The 16175-nt window shown below is 42.9% G+C and overlaps 1 protein-coding gene across 2 annotated transcripts in view; it reads right to left on the bottom strand.

The window, feature by feature from the left end:
• The window catches only part of SLCO4A1 (solute carrier organic anion transporter family member 4A1), a 47274-nt gene extending 34323 nt beyond the window's left edge, over positions 1 to 12951 (bottom strand). The window contains exon 1 of one of the 2 annotated variants that reach the window (XM_038750227.1): positions 12882 to 12951. The gene's annotated coding sequence lies outside the window, so the exon portion shown is untranslated. Of the gene's footprint in view, positions 1 to 12566; positions 12768 to 12881 lie in introns of those variants that run through there. The other variant, XM_038750228.1, reaches the window with a different exon arrangement.
• Positions 12952 to 16175: the final 3224 nt, after the last annotated feature.

Raw genomic sequence — 16175 nt, 5'->3', positions numbered from 1 at the left:
AGAGAAAAGGGCTAGGAAACACAAGTCCAGTGCACCAGGCAAATTTGGGGCTGATCATATAGCCTTCACAGCACCCCCAACTTTCATAAAAACACCACCAATAGTCTCTGTGGTTGTTTTTTGTTTTTTGTTTTTCCCCTAAAGAAACAGATTATCCAGGAAGAGGAAAGGAGTCCATATGGAGGGAGGATCTCTTACTGTTCATCAGCATAAATAAGAAAACCCCTAAAGGGCACAGAGCACATCTGTTTAACTTGTTTTCTATCATGGCTAGCACAGTGCCTCATGCAGGATATCAATACTTGATTTTATTTAGATTGTGCAGTGAAGCAAGGGGACTTACGTTACACTGGGGGAAACAAAATGTTTCCCTTAAAACATGAAGGGACTCCCAAATGCACTTGAGTTGCAAGGGCTAATCCAAGGATAGTAGATTTGAAGAAGAGAGAATGAACAAGTGAGCCTCAAAGAATAAGATTTTACCTTTAGGGAGTTCTTTGAAGAACAATGAAGTGAGAAGTCAAGAAATAAGAAGAAGGAGAGACTTACCAGATGGTCTCCCATTATTATCCATCTGCCCCTGATACAAGGCAGAGCAAGGAAGTAGAAAGATTAGTGCTGATAATTTACCCCACGCATCCCTGAAGAACGGACCTGGTGGCACATCTTATCAACTGTTCAATGATGCTTTCTAGTTTCTCTGGGGAACTCTAAAAAGAGTTAGGTCAAATGAGAACAACTGAGCAGCAGAACAAATCAAACTTGGTTTCTGGTGAAATAAGTCACTTGGAAGGACCTCTATTTTCTATAAGTTTGAGGCTTTTGTTCTGTATGTACTGGAGTCCCTTACCTTAGGTGCCATCAAACCTACAGCAGTTACTTCAGCTAGAGGTCAAGATGATTAAATTTTAAAAATAAAAAGTATATAATTCATGATAATACATGGAAATTCCTGAAAAGTCAACTCCAGATTACGTCAGGTTTTCCAGAAAGGTTCTTATTGTAGTTCAAGTGATCTTGGATCATTCAGGTAACTTTAATACTGCCTCAAAGACACTTGATGGGAAAATACTAACAAATGCACCAGCTCAATTAAAAACATATAGGCACAGTTGAGATGTCCTTCAGTCACTTAATAGTACTGACTGTGCATCTGTGTTCAACTGTATTTTCTGAGCACTTATGTGCAGGGCACTGTACTAAGCACATGGGAGAGTACAACACAATATAGCAGACATTCCCTGCCCATGGTGAGCTTACAGTTTAGATGGGGAGATTACTAAGCATTTGTGAAAGTAGAATAGAATAGGCACAATCCCTGCCCTCAAAGAGTTTATAATCTCAAGGGGGAGTCAGACACAAAAACTACTTACAGATAGAAGGAAGAAGGAAAAGGTGATAGGTTCATCAGTTAGTGTTAAAATAATAGGGTACGATATAAACATGTCAGTCACATAAGCGCTATGGGAGGTTGGGAGGACATCATGATTAGGTGGTTCAAAAATGCTGAAGTAGAAACTGAGGGGGAATATAACCTAGGGAAGATCAGAAATTAATTGAGGAAGGCTTTTTGAAAGACATGTGATTACAGAGGGCTTTGAAGATGGGGAGAGCTATTTGAATATTCTGCCTCTGCTGAGAAGTTCAACTATACTTGCACACACAAGGAATGTCCCTGGTTTTAGGTTTGTGAGCACCTGGGGCTGCTTTGGTTGATAATGATGATGAATGCAGTATTTGTTAAGCACTCACTAGGTGTTGAAGTGCTGGGCTAGATACAAGTTAATCAGGCTGGACAAAGCCCCTGTCCCACACAGGGGTCATTAGTACGAGTAGGAGGAAGAACAAAACATTCTCAGAATCCTCTTGAAACATTCTTTTCTTGATTACTGTGCTCCGCATTCCTTGCTTATAAGATTCTTCAACCTAATGCCCAAGCTTTCATAAGAAAGATTTTATACATGTGGAAGGAATAACCAAAGTTTAATAATGTTAATCAGGTTGTAGTTCATGTTTGGTAATCTTTTCTACTCTGAATGGGATAACAATTGGCTAATTTAGAAACATTCTAGTGTAGCAGTAAAATTTACACTTCACCCTGAGGCTTGGGTTGAACCAATGGGTTCATTGGGTTGAACAATGAACCAATGGGTTGTATTGGGATCAATACAACTTCTGGTTATTCAGACTAAAAAAGTTGTTATTCTTTATATTTTACTGGAGCAACATTAAGAAGATTTTGAGTGAACCATAAAGTATTTCTGAAGCAGGGAGTCAAGACCAAAGGAAGTTAAATGAGGCCTCTGGAGGCAGTCCACATTGACCACATTCAACTAAAATCTGGAGAACTATTTCTCCTGTTGTCAATCCTAGAGGTGTTAACACTAATGCCCCTCACCATTCAAGTAAACCAACAATATAATCCTGTTTATGGGTCTATATTCTTTCCTTAATCGTAAGTGGTAATCATCTAACTTCCTGATTCATGAAGTCAGATTTCTTCAGATGATATTTTAATGAATATAGAGAGAGGAATACTGTTAAATATCAGAGTTGGAGATTAAGGTTTTCCAGCGTTCTGAAATTCAGCCTGGAGGCAGCTGACATGGTGGTTGGGGGGACGGGCAGCTCTTTTGACAATATCATGGATGTCTAAAAGACACAAAGTTACAGAGATAGATTTTTAAATGATCAAGTCCTCTGGAGATTTTAGGATGCAACTCCCTAAAGCCCGCAGCTCCTGCCTCCTTATGCTTTACACAATTGATAAAGTGCCTTTCAGTTCTTCATCCTGTTAATGTAGGGAAGCCTAGAGCAGAGTGTGCTAAACTCAAACACGAATAAGCCACAGCTTCCAAGCAAACAAGCACCTACTGGATACCCTGGACTGAATGTCCACCTTTTGCCTCAAGATGTCTTTTCAGCTCATGAATAGGTTGAGCAGGACCACAATTCACTCAATTGTACTTATTGAGCACTTACTGTGTGCAGAGCACTATACTATGCACTTGGAAGAGTACAAATGCTTGGCAGTTGACTCCTCACACCAGTAGGCAATTTTTTGCCAAACGTACTGCGGAATCTCCTTGGAGACAGGGCCTGAGTCTGTCTTTAAAATCTATCTCCAGCTCACGTGCTAAATAAAGGGCTTGTTTCTGAATGACAGACACTGACTCCCAGGAGTGATAGCGTCTAAGATTTAAACTTACTGAAGAAACCCCACCCAATTCCCTGACCTGCAAGAAGCAGGTGTCCCAGCTGACTAACAGGGCTCTCATCATGCGTAATTTGGTTGGCAGCTCCCCAAGGAGTCCATTTCAACTCCTGATCAGATGGCTGTCCCTAAAGTGAAGCAACCCTTGCTCCACAAAGGCCTGAACTAAAAACAAAAAGAGCCATTAGCAGCAATAGCATTTAATGCGCATCTGCGTTCAGAGTAGGTAATGGCAATTGGTCTTTCACTTCCATTGAATGTTTCCAGGTTGTTAGGAAAAATTGTCATGTTTATAAGAAAGACGAGTCAAAGATACAAAAGATAAAGCACAAGTGAGCAAACAGAGAAACAGCTAAGAACTTAGATGCTAAGGTGACAGGACCAGAAAGGTGGGTTATTAGACAGGGAACTATGCCTCTTACATAGGAGGTGATTTCCTAGGAGGGTATGGAGGGGCCTGATGAATTTGCATAATAAGCAAGTTCCAAGCAGAAGGAAAAGCATGATCATGGGGTGGAGCAGGGAAAACAGCAAATGAGGCATACTAGGAAGATTAGCTTCGGAAAAGTGAAGAGTAGGAGCCCAAGTGTAGTGGGAGAAGAGACCAGATAGATAAGAGGGAGTCAATTGGTGGAGAGACTTGAAGCCAGTGGTTGGGAATTTGGTGTACATATGAAGAAATGGACAGCCACTGGAGAACTGAGGAAGGGAGTGATGATTTCCAAATCGGTGTTTTTAAACAATGATACATGAGGCTGAGTTTAAGTTTATCTAGATTAATCCAAGCACTTATCTTAGCCCATCTTCATTACTGTATCAGCCTCCTTGCTGACCTCCCTGCCTCCTGTCTCTCCCCACTCCAGTCCATACTTCACTCTGCTGCCCAGATCATTTTTCTACAAAAACGTTCAGTCCATATTTCCCCTCTAAAGAACCTCCAGTGACTGTCCATCCACCTCTGCAAACAGAAATGCACTACCATCAGCTTTAGCTAACTCAATCACCCTGCTCCTTCTTATCTTACCTCACTGATTTCCTACTACATCGCATCCCACACACTCCTTTAATGCCAACCTACTCACTCACTATATCTGGATCTCCTCTTGTCTTGTCACTGCCCTCTCAACCATGTCCTGCAATGCACTCCCCTCTTCATGTCCAAAAGACAATTGCTCTCCCCACCTTCAAAACCTTAAAGCACATCTCTTAAAACAGGCCTTCTACCTTCTCTTAGAAACACTACCTAACTTTGGACATTTCTGACATAATATACCCCTGGATGTCTTAGCTTTGGCTGTTCCTCAGTAGTCTCTTTCCCTGGCCCTTCCTCTACTTCCCATTCCTAAACTGTGAATGTTGCTCAAGGCTCAGTTCTGGGCCCCCTTCTACTGTCAGTTTATATTCACTCCCTTAGATGGATGGCTCATCCATTCTTATGGCTTCGACTACCACCTTTAGGGAGATGGCTCCTCAAAATTTCTCTCACTAGCCATGACCTCTTACCTTCTCTGTAAGATTCCTCCCCTAGTCTTGCCCATCACTGTTAACAACACCACCCTCACCATCCCACAACCTAGGTTCTGATTCTTGATTCAGACATGTTGAAGAGTCAACCTTGATTCTTATCTCCTCAAACCTGCATATTCAGTCACCAAACCCTGTTGGTTCTATTTCAGAACATCTCCAGAATCTGTCCCTTTCTCTCTATCCAAACGGCCACCATGTTGGTCCAAGCACTTGTATTTTCCCATCTCACCTACTGCATCAGTCTCTTTGCTGATCTCCCTGCCTTCAGCTTTCCCCTCTCCAGCCCATATTTCACTTTGCTGCCCTTATTTTTCTAAAATTCCCTGGGCTCTTCGCCTGACTCCTTAAAAAAACTCCAATGGTCATCCATCCATTTGCACATCACAGCTCAATCAACTCTCTGCCCACTACTATCATCCCTCCTTTCCCAATACAATCCAGCCTACACACTTGGCTCTTCTAATACCAAAGTGTCTCGCCCACTTTACCAACCCTTTCCTCATGTCCTTCCTCTTGCCTAGAACTCCCTGCCCCTACACATGCAACAGATCACCTCTCTCCCCATTTCCAAAATCCTATTAAAATTAAGCCACTTTATGCACAACTCATTTGCTAACCCTATCTGCAGTTTAGCTTAATGTTTGTTTCCAGGGCTATCTACTTACTGTACTATGTGCCCTCAGGATTTTAGCTCAATGCTATGCAAGAGTAAGCACTCAAATAGTAGTGTTTTTTGGTCAATGCTACATTTGTGTGAGCTGGAAATCTGTGCAACCCCTCTTAAGGTTTATCTCATTGCATACATTCTCTTTTTCATGTACACTGTCTCGCTTTAAGGGTGAAGTGCCTAGAGGCTTTTTCCCCCCCTTTCTTTTACATTAGTTTTCAACTTCAACAGAATGGATTAATATTCCATTTTAAGTATGAATTCATGAAAAGGAAGGAAACTACTATAAATTTTAGTGGTATGCAATCTGGCATTCTGTTGCATGAAAACATTTTAGGAGTGATCCTCCTGATATTATAGACTATAAGCTCTTTGAAGGTAGGGCCCATATTTTACTCAGTTGTAATCTCCCAAGCATGTAGTGCAGTGCACAGCACATATTTTTGCTGAGTGCTTACTATTAAGAACTTATACAGAAACAACTACAGTTATGGAGGTTTGACAGAAGAGTTAGAATAAATGTGGAGATTCAAATATGCTCAATTTCGAGCACTAACTGGATTCCGAGCACAGTCCTCAGTACTTGGAAGAGTATAATTGAGTAAGCAGAAATGATTCTTGCCCTTAAGAAACTTAAACCTTTTTTTTGGACAACTGAATACATAATATCAACCAACACCTCTGCTGCACTATTTGAAAATTACATCCTTGGGTCAGGGTTTGATAATCAGTAACCTGACTTTTTCCACTCTTCCTATGGCAGAGCTGGATTGGGGACACTCTAAGGAAAAAAGAGGTGAAGGGGGGATGGGGAAAAAATTGGCCTGGCTCCCCCAATTGTCCTGATGCTCCTTCCCTCTAAACCCCTCTCCCAACAAACAACTCCCGCCTCCCCTCCCCCCAGAACACTACCATACCCAGCCCTTCCCTAATTTCAATCCTGGTCATTCACTACAGGTTTATTTATAATGAACAATAAAATGTGGTAAAATTCCAGTTAATGGCCTCTGCATTAGTGGGATGTCATAAGGCAACAACACTTTATGTCAAAGAAAGTCATTCATCAATGAGATTAGATGGTAATGTTACCTGAAAAGAGGAAGAGGAAAAACTTGAAATCCAGAAGGTAATGCAGACATGAAAATATTTCTTTGCATCAATGATGCAATGATGTCTTGTATTCTACAATGTCTATATTATATTTTAAAAGTGACCCACAAAGTATTAAGGCACTAATTCTCTATGTTTTGCTCCATTCTAAAAATTTTATACATGCAGTTTACCCACAATAAACAGAGATGACTTTCATATCCATTTAGAGAAGCAGCATGGTGTAGTGGGTAGAGCATGGGCCTGGGAGTCAGAAGGTCATGGGCTCTAATCCCGGCTCCACCACTTGTCTGCTGTGTGACCTCGGACAAATCACTTTACTTCTCTGTGCCTCAGTTACTTCGTGTAAAATGGGGATGGAGACCGTGATCCCCATGTGGGACAGGGAATATGTTCAACCTGATTTGCTTGTGTCCACCCCAGTGCTTAGTACAGTGCCTGGCACATAGTAAGTGCTTAACATATACCAAAATTATTATTATAGCCATAAAATATCCTCCATTTCCAAGGTTTACACTATCACATAATTTTTAATTGGGGAAACCTATTCTTTTCCAAAGCTTAAAGTATACAATTTGTCACCTGCAAAATACAGACACAAACTATAATTTGATTCATATTATGAAACATAGAAGCACCTCCAAGAACCTTCACAGGAAGGTCTGCTCTTAGACAGCTAAGAAGGACTTTAAATCTGGCACTGTTTTAGGGTAAACCCACAGATAGAGGGCCTTAAATTGCGGCTTCTGACCATAGTGATGGTTCTTTCTCAACATTAAGGCTTTATTTTTAAGGTATTGCTATATGCTTAGGCTCCAAAAGTCAAATAGCTTATTCCTTTTCCAAGGGTGAAGGATATATTACTTTACAGACTTTGAAGTTGAATTTTTTCAATAAGTTTTTAACTAGAAAAATTCACAGGTAAGCGCCATCCGACAAAAGGTATCCCAGCAACATAACAGTGAATTTAGAAATCTATTTTCCTCTTGCAAAAGCACCTTTGTTTTATATAAGGAAGTATTCACAAATTGTGATTCATGAATAAAGATACTGGAGAAAAATGCAAATTATTTCACCGTGGTGAACACGTAAAATATCCTGTTATCAAATGTGTTACACCATACATACTTAGATGAAGAGGAAGAGAAAAATTACATTGCTACCTCAACCAACTCTATAAATGCTATTTTAACTAAAGTGCAAAAATGTATTTTGGGAACACATGGATTCTTAGAAAGTAATGATCTGATTATTAATAGAAGATGAAATGGTTAATTAGGCCTTGAATTTTGGAAGCTTACTTTCATTATACATTTGCTAGACTGTAAATTCCTTAAGGGTAGGGCTATCTACTTAAGCTCACTGTAGGCAGGAAATGTGTCTCAATTGTTGTACTCTCCCAAGTGCTTAGTACAGTACTCTGCACACAGTAAGTACTCAATAAATATGACTGACTGAATGAATACTCTCCCAAACAATGCAGTGCAGCACATACAGTAAGGGCTTAGTTCTAAGTGCTTAGTACAGTGCTCTGTCCTAAAGTCATTGAGAAGCAGTGTTGTCTAGTGGATAGAGCATAGGTCTGGAGTCAGAATGAACTAAACCTGCTCCAGTATGTGTCCACTGTGGGATGTTGGGCAGTTCACTTTACTCTGTGCCTCAGTTACCTCATCTATAATAGGGAAATTAATACTGTGAGCCCCACAAGGAACAGAACTGTATCCAACCTGATCTATGCCACAGTCTGCTCATAGTAGCCCCTTAAATACCATTAAAAAAAAGAATGCTGTTGATGGTGACCATGAGTGTGACACACTCTTTGTGCATGACATGCCGAGTGGCTTAGTATGGGTCAGTGGAAACTCCCCCTCTCCTTATAGGGAAAATAAACAAGGGCTAATGTTTTTAATGACAGATTCATTAGCACTTACATTTTGAAACTATTTATAAAAGTACATCTACAGTGCAAAAACTCCCATTCCATTAGAGTAGTGGATGGGTCTCACAGATCTTTTATGAGGGCTACTAAGAAATTATTTCTTGGTTTTATAGCTACTGTCCTGAATTTGCACTTTGGCTAATTCATCTCAAAGCCGATGAATTGTCAGTTTAAACCTAGTTCTTAGTCAAATACATCGTGCACTGTAGCAATCCTGCCTGTCCACTCAGTAGGTTCCAACAAAGCACAAGAAAGAAGCAAGCAAGATTCCGTTTCCTCAAGCCTATTTAGCAGCATGGCTTGGTGGATAGGGCAGAGGCCTAGGAGTTAGAAGGACTTGGATACTAAATCTCAACTCTGCCAACTGTCTGCTGGGTGACCTTGGGTAAGTCAAGTTTACTTGTTTCGCTGTCTGTCTCCCCCATTCTAGTCTGTGCGCCCGTTGTGGGTAGGGCTTATCTCTGTTGCTGAATTGCACTTTCCAAACCCATAGTGTAGTGCTGTGCACACAGTAAGTGCTCAATAAATACGATCGAATGAACTTTTCCGTGCCTTGTTACCTCACAAATAAGATGGGCAGTAAGACTGTGAGCCCCAGGTGGGATATGGACTGTGCCCAAGTTGAGTAGCTTGAATCTAGCCCAGTGCTTAGTACAGTGCCTGGCATATCTTGGGTCATTGGAAAGAACACGGGCTTTGGAGTCAGAGATCATGGGTTCAAATCCCATCTCTGGACCTGTCAGCTGTGTGACTTTGGGCAAGTCACTTAACTTCTCTGTGCCTCAGTGACCTCATCTGGAAAATGGGGATTATGACTGTGAGCCCCACGTGGGACAACCTGATCACCTTGTAACCTCCCCAGCGCCGTAGCTCGTTCTCGCCTGTCCCGCCATCGACCCCCGGCCCACGTCATCTCCCGGGCTTGGAATGCCCTCCCTCTGCCCATCCATCAAGCTAGTTCTCTTCCTCCCTTCAGGCCCTACTGAGAGCTCACCTCCTCCAGGAGGCCTTCCCAGACTGAGCCCCTTCCTTCCTCTCCCCCTCTCCATCCCCCCATCTTACCTCCTTCCCTTCCCCACAGCACCTGTATATATGTATATGTTTGTACATATTTATTACTCTATTTATTCTACCTGTACATATCTATTCTATTTATTTTATTTTGTTAGTATGTTTGGTTTTGTTCTCTGTCTCCCCCTTTTAGACTGTGAGCCCACTGTTGCGTAGGGACTGTCTCTATATGTTGCCAACTTGTACTTCCCAAGCGCTTAGTACAGTGCTCTGCACACAGTAAGCGCTCAATAAACATGATTGATTGATTGATTAGAACAGTGCTTTGCACATAAGTGCTCAATAAACGCCATCATCATTATTATTAGGTATGTAAATACCATAAAGCCACTGGAGTTTTTTCCAAGTAGTACAATGAATACCACCTTCAAATTGTTTGCAGAGGGTATTGCGGATCCTTTTTATAAAAGCGAAGGAGTGGCGCTCCGAGATGCAAGATAAATAATACAGCAGGCTATGAGGAAGTCCAGGCTGAAACGGTGGCACGATGTGGGAAGCGGCCTCCGGATGGCCCTGCCCCCAAGGTGTGGCAGAGCCCGGGCCTGGCACCCGCCATATGGCTTGGCCCTGCCCGCCTTCCGGATGGGGAACGGCGGCAACCAACCCGGCCCAGCGCCAAGCCGGGGGGCGAGGATCGCGGCCAACCGCCAGAATTTTGGCGCGGTCCCTGGGAGTTGGGGGGAAGCGGCCCGGCGGTGCCGGGTCTTCTCGGTATTTCACGAGGAAGTTTCCAACTTGAAACGGACTTGTGCCACGCAGTCCGGTGTCATTAAAGTCGTTGGAACCGGGGGCAGGTGGGTGACCGAGAATAACCCCTGCGGCTGCTCTCCCCGCCCAGTGTTCCACACCTGCGGGAGGCAGTTCGCCCCTAGGCCAGGAGCTCCCCGCGGCATCCCCTGCCCCCCCACCCCCATCTTACTACTAGTACTATTACTAATAATGGTATTTGTTCATTCAATCGTATTTATTGAGCGCTTACTGCGTGAAGAGCACTGTATTAAGCGCTTGGCACATAATGATCAATCAATCGTCTTTACTGAGCGCTTACTGTGTGCAGAGCACTGTACTAAGCGCTTGGGAAGTACAAGTTGGCAACATACAGAGACAGTCCCTACCCAACAGTGGGCTCACAGTCTAAAAGGGGGAGACGGAGAACAAAACCAAACATACTAACAAAATAAAATAGAATAGATGTGTACAAGTAAAATAAATAGAGTAATAAATATGTACAAACATATATACAGGTGCTGTGGGGAAGGGAAGGAGGTAAGATGGGGGGGATGGAGAGGGGGACGAGGGGGAAATGATGCCATAATAAGTGATGGCATTTATTAAGCGCTTACTACGTGACAAGCATTGTTCTAAGTGCTGGGAGGTTACAAGGTGATCAGGTTGTCCCACGGGGGGCCTCACAGTCTTCATCCCCATTTTACAGATGAGAGAACTGAGGCGCAGAGAAGTTGAGTGACTTGCCCAAAGTCATCGGCGGAGCCGGGAATTTGAACCATGACCTCTGACTCCAAAACCCGGGCTCTTTCCATTGAGCCACAATGCTTCTCACATAGTAAGCACTTAAATACCATCATCATCATTATTACTACAACAAATCGGCAACATACAGAGACGGTCCCGACAACAACGGGCTCACAGTCTAGAAGGGGGAGACAGACAACAAAACATGTAGACAGGTGTCAAAATCCTCAGAACAAACAGAATTATAGCTATAATATCGAAGCAGCGTGGCTCAGTGGAAAAAGCACGGGCTTTGGAGTCAGAGGTCATGGGTTCAAATCCCGGCTCCAACAATTGTCAGCTGTGTGACTTTGGGCAAGTCACTTAACTTCTCTGTGCCTCAGTTACCTCATCTGTAAAATGGGGATTAAGTCTGTGATCTCCACGTGGGATTCCTTGATTACCTTGTATCTACCTCAGCGCTTAGAACAGTGCTTGGCGCATAGTAAGCGCTTAATACCCTTATTATTATTATTATTATTAGTAGTAGTAGTAGTAGTATAGAATTTGTTGTTTACTATGGGCCAAGCACTGTTCTAAGCGCTGGGGAGATACAAGGTCATCAGGTTGTCCCATGTGGGGCTCACGGGCTTCAATTTTACAGAGGAGGTCACTGCGGCCCAGAGAAGGGAAGTGACTTGCCCAAAGTCACACAAGTGGCAGAGTCGGGATTAGAACCCATGACCTCTGACTCCCAAGCCCGGGCTCTTTCCACTAAACCACACTGCTTACTGTGTGCGTTGGACTGTGCTAAGCGCTTGGAAAGTACAATTGAGTAGCAAAGAGACAAGCCCTGTCCACAACGGGTTTACAGTCTAGAAGGGGGGCGGAGGGGCGGGGACAGACAACGAAACAAGTGAACAAGCACCGATAGCATCAATATAAGTACAATTATAGGTATATACATATGCAAAGATGCATTAGTTATAAACAAATAGAATTATAGATAGGTACTTCTCTCGCCTCCACCCACCGAGCGGGGGAACCCAGGCCATCACTTCCCGCTGCGGCAGCCTAAAAATAAAGGCTCCCCACCCCCTCAATTTCGGTTTGGGATTTGCTGCGATTCTGATCGCTTATCGTGCCCCGCCTGCCCTGTTACCAGTCCCCGGGCAACACCGACCCCGGCAACCCTCCGAGCCGCCCGAAGACGGGCTGGAAATTCAGAGTCCGGCTGCACCGGGCCTCGACTTCCCCACTTGAGGGTTCCCGCCTTGGTACGGAAGAAGTCGATGGCAATGGACCAGACCCTGCCTAGTAAAGGGCAGATCTGCCTGCCCCAGAAGCGAGAACGATCTTCTGAATCGTTTTTTTTTTTTTGGGGGGGGGGGGGCAGAGATGGGGAAAGGAATAAGGAGGATGAGCTTCTCTTTCTCCTCTCCCCCTCCGCCCTCCCAAGATGAAGCATGAGAGCAGCTCATCGCAACACAACGGACGCTCCTCGAGACTTTTCCGAATCTTTCTACCCTCCGTCCCTCCATCCCTCCTCTCGTCAGGGGAGAACAGGTCCCTGGCATTAACCTCACCTTATCCGCGGGTCAGCATCCCTCCCCAAAATTTCCACCATCCTTCCGTTTCCTGGATCTTACTCTACCCCTCACTTGGACTACATTACTGTTAATATTAATATTACTGTTTTAGATAACGCCGCCCCCTCCCCCGGGATACTCCAGGCACCAGGTGGTATCTTTGGTTACACCTGTTCTATTTAGAAACCCCGCAATATACAGATTCCCGTTAGGCTTAAAAACCGCGGTCCCCTCCCGGGAAAAAAATCAACCTGGGGGGCGATAGAATGCACCCACCACCTCCTCCCTCCTTTTCCCCAAATCCCCACTCACGGCGTTTGGCTCGTCTCCTCGTGCCCTCTGGCTCACACTCGCCACTCCACGTTCTAATCCACCATTCGTTCTTTCCACTGAGGTTTCATTCATTCCCCTCATTGCCCCGCCTCCTTAATTTTGAGTGGCGGGAGGTACCTCCAATCGCACAGTGTCTCCAACCACACGGATTTCCAGTCATTCATTCAATCGTAGTTATTCAGCCCTTCCGGGGTGCGGAGCACTGAACTAAGCGCTTGGAAAGTACAATCAGCAATGAAGAGAGATAATCCTTGACCACAATGGGCTTGAAGTCTAGAAGGGGGGAGACAGACATCAAAACAATAAGCATCAATATAGATAAACAGAATTAGAGATATATACCAATCAAAATAAGTAAACAAGCATCAATATAGATGAAAAATAGAATTATAACTGTATACACACCAAAACAAACAGGCATCAATATAAATAAATGGAATTATAGATATGTACATGTGTACATACACAAGTGCTTTGGGGCTGGGCGGATGGGGGTAGAGCAAAGGGGGGGAGAGGGAGCTGAGGAAAAGGGGGGCTTAGTCTACTTTCTTTTACTTACTCCTTTAGCTCTCTCTCTCGCCAAACCACTGCCCGAATCTATCAACTGAGAGGGAGGGGAAGGACACACAATGAGGGGCGAATAAGGAGGAAAAAAAAATGAATGGGACATAGAAAAAGTGGTCCAAGGGGGACAGGGGGTTGGGAAGGGAAAGAAACAAAGTCACAGGGGAGATGGAAGATAGGAAAGTGGAAGGTAAATAGAATCAATCAATCAATAGAGAACAGCGTGGGCTAGTAGAAAGAGCATGGGCCTGGGACTCAGAGGGACTCAGGTTCTAATCCTGATTCCACCAATTGTCTACCGTGTGACCTTGGGCAAATCACTTAACTTCTCTATGCCTCAGTTATCTCAACTGTAAAATGGGGATTAATACTGTGAGCCCCAGGTGGGACATGGATTGTATCCAACCTGATTACTTTGTATCTACCCCAGTGCTTAAAACAGTGTCTGGCACAGAGTAAGCAATTAACTAATACTATAAAGTAATCAATGGTATTTATTGAGTGTATACTGTGTGCAGAGCATTATGCTAAGTGCTTGGGAGAGTACAAATAGACTCAGTAGACATCATCCCTATTGCCTAGGAGTTTACAATCCATGTTGGAGCACACATTGAAAAAAATTTAATCCAAGGAAAATAAATAGAAAAGATGCAGTCAGATATATTAAAAGAAAATGAGGATAAATTATATTAATGTATAACAGATAAAGACATGTTTGAAGGGCATCCTTTGTGATTAGGATGGGTTAATCTCCTGGGATTCATTTAATTCAAATTTTATCAGGACAGATGGAGTAGCATTAGTGAAGGAGGAACTGTAACAGGTGATAGCTAAATTAGAAAGGACAGCTGTGGAAGAGGGATGATGAAACTCAGAGAATGACATATCCCAGGTGTGGAATAGAATTGATGTGCTTCTATTTAGATCAATTTTGCCATTAAAATTAATCAATCATATTTATTGGGCACTTATTGTGTGCACTGTACCTAGGGTTTGGGACAGTGCTGGTAGACAGGTTACCTGCCCACAACTAAAAATTTTTGCTTAGTAAATTTGCTCCATACCTGTGTGTCGTTTTGAAATCCAGGATTCCCAGTTGTGAATAATTAAGCCTTACAACATCCACATGAGGCAGCCCTTATTGCTGGGTTATTATTCACTTGAGAGACTTAAACTCATAAAAGATTTGTTCAAAGCAGCAGATTAAAATGCTAAATGAGGAAGAAGTGTCAAAAGTTTGGAATCCAGACTTTCAGACAGGCTCACTCAACTTGCTTAATCTTATAGCCTGACGATTCAGCTTCCTGCTCTGCTAATTTAGCACATTTTTATGAAATGATATCTTTAAATTTGTGGAAATTTCAAAATTGGTTATAGTCATTTTGCCATGAAGTGGTACCTAATTTGTGACAACAGACATTTGGGAAGATTGTTAACCCCAGATTAGGTTATGGCATAATGATCCATTTGTGTGTATGTATATCCATACTTAGAAATATATGAAAAACTGAAATTCAGTGGAGGAAAATTCAAGTGAGAAATGGAGTTCTGTTAGTTGATATAGAAAGGAAGATATTTGCAGGGTATGTACAGGAAGAAGGAGATGATTTAGGGCAATGCCTGAAGGGAAGGAGAGCAAGAAAAGTACAGTACAAAAGGTGTGTGTGTATTTGTGCCCCTTCTAAATTGGGAATTAGGGTTACTTTGGGGTGAAGATTCTCCCAGACATGTGTTCCAGCCATAGGAATGCTACAGGAGGAGAGGAAAAGAGATATTCTGCAATGTCTGACTCAGAGCCCCATTTGGACAGGGTCTGTATCCAATCTGAGTATCTTGTATCTATCCCACTGCACAGCCCACTGTTTGGCACATAGTAAGTACTTTATAAATATTATTGATTATTAGTATTGCCCTCCTAGCATCTATATGTGAACTTAATTTGCTGTGGTGGAAAGAGGTGGAAAGAGAGATGAGAAAACAACACACTCTTTATACTCTTATTGTCTTCACCAGGATCATATTTTATACTGATAATTCAGACAAAAATCTCACCTTTATGTGAATTACCTGAATAAGTTGACTCACCGTAATATTAACTTCGACCAAAGAAAACTGACGTAGAATTTCAGTTTGTAATGGGGTTAATACTGTGAGCCCCATGTGAAATGAAGATTTTGAATCTTCAAAGTTCAGGGAACTAACAGTAAAAACTGCTAGGACAAATTGGAAAGTATTCCTGTAAGTATGTATCCTTTATGAGAACTGTCATTATATCACACTGGGCAATTGGCCTCTATTCCTGCACTGTGCTTGTTTCCCCTGGAGTGGGCCAGGGTAGGAAGGGAGGCTTCTGTGTAATTACATTGCGTGCTCCAGAAGGTAACTATTATTCTGTCCTTAGAAAAACTTGAAGAAATACCAGAAATACAGGGCTGAGGTACAGTACATCCAAGGCATCGATGGAGTCTAACAGCCCAGTGGCCTGGAGAAACAGTTGCCACATACTATTCTTAGGAAAAAGGACTTTAATTTTGAATAAATGGTGTTCCAATGGGATGGAATCTTAGACTAGGAAATTTTGCCAGGTCAATAAACACTGCTTCTTTCTGGGCAGTTTGAATTAAGGGAGCAGAATAAAGGAAATTCTGCCCTGTCAGCTGCAATATAACCTGCTGAAGGAATTATAAAGGACAGCCCAAACATAATCGA

This window comes from Tachyglossus aculeatus, chromosome 8 (assembly GCF_015852505.1).
Source record: "Tachyglossus aculeatus isolate mTacAcu1 chromosome 8, mTacAcu1.pri, whole genome shotgun sequence".
Taxonomy (NCBI): domain Eukaryota; kingdom Metazoa; phylum Chordata; class Mammalia; order Monotremata; family Tachyglossidae; genus Tachyglossus; species Tachyglossus aculeatus.
Note: the sequence above shows the minus strand (reverse complement) of the source record. Positions and strands in the feature narration are given on the sequence as shown.